This window comes from Carlito syrichta, unplaced genomic scaffold (assembly GCF_000164805.1).
Source record: "Carlito syrichta isolate Samal-C Ts95f unplaced genomic scaffold, Tarsius_syrichta-2.0.1 Scaffold290480, whole genome shotgun sequence".
NCBI classification, from domain to species: Eukaryota; Metazoa; Chordata; class Mammalia; order Primates; family Tarsiidae; genus Carlito; species Carlito syrichta.
In genome coordinates this window covers 13,015-14,650 of record NW_007234576.1, presented here as the reverse complement: position 1 = coordinate 14,650, position 1,636 = coordinate 13,015, and positions in this window count along the sequence as shown.

Here is a 1,636-nt window from a genome sequence, read left to right as displayed (position 1 = left end):
GAGAAACAAAAATGTTTTGAGACAAATCAAAGTGGAGCCACAGCATACCAAAACATGGGATGCAGCAAAAAGTAGTTATAAGAAGGAAGTTTACAGCAGTAAATACCTACATTAAAGAAATATCCCAAATAAACAACCTAACGTTATACTTCAAGGAACTAGAAAAACAAAAATAAGCCTAAAGTTAGCAGAAGAAAGAAAATAATAACGATTAGAACTGAAGTAAATGAAATAGAAAAAAATACAAAAGATCAATAAAACAGTGAGTTTTATTGGAAAGATAAATTGACAAGTCTTTATATAGACATAAAATTTTTTTAAATACTCAAATAAAATTAAAAATGAAAAATAAAATATTTTTATTTTATTTTATTTTATTTTAAAGTGTCAACACAGAAATACAAAAGCTTATGAGAGGCCACTATGAATAATTATATGTCAACAATTTGGATACTTAAGTGAAGTGAATACATTTTCAAAAGCATGCAACTTAAGACTGAATCACAAAGAAATAGCAAATCTCAACAGAACACCAGGAGACTGAATCAGTAGTTAAAATTATTCTTCTACAAGTTCCACAGTTCAGTGGCTTCACTGCTGGATTCTATGAATCATTTTTCAAAGAACTAATACAAATCTTTCTTAAACTCAGAAAGTTGAAGAAAAGGTAATATTTCCAAACACATTTAATGAAGCTAGCATTAACCAGATACCAAAGTCAGAAAAGGATACTACAGGAAAATAAAATGATAAGCCAATATACTAGGTAAGTATAGATACAAAACTCTTCAACAGAATACTAGCAAACTGAATTCAACATATATTTTCTAAAAATTATTCACCATGATCAAGTGGGGTGTATACAGTGGATCCAAGGATGGTTCAACATATGCAGATCAACATATCCAGATACATTTTACAGAATTAAGGGCAAAAACCATATAATTACCTCCATATATATAGAAAAAGCATTTGTTAAAATTCAACTTCCTTTCATGATAAAAATTCTCAATAAATTGGGAATAGAAGAAATGTATCTTAACACAATAGAGATCATACAGAACAAGCATATAGCTCAATGGATATACTCAATGGACGAAAAGCTTAAAGCTTTCCTTGTAAGATCAGGAACGAGACAAAGATGCCCTTGGATGCTTCTATTCAACATATTAGAAGTCTTAGCCAGAGCAATTAAGAGAAAAAGCAAAGATATCTAAATTGGAGAGGAGAGAATTAAATTGCCCTGATTGCAGATGACATAATCCTATATACATAAAAACATTTAAAAATCCACAAAACAACTATTAGAAAGAACAAATAAATTTAATAATGTTGTAGGATCTAAAAATCAATATATATGAGTCATTTCCATACACTTACAACAAACTATTTGAAAAAGAAATTTTAAAAAATTTCTCAAAGTAGCTACAAAAAAATAAAATAACATACTTAGGAATAAATTTAACCAAGGAGATTGTACACTGAAAACCATAAAGCATTGATGAAAGTAATCGAAGAAGATACAAATAATTGGAAAGATATTTCATATTCATGGATTGACTTAATATTGTTAAAATGTTCACACAACCTAAAGCAACCTGCAGATTCAGTGTAATCCCTATCAAAAATACCAATG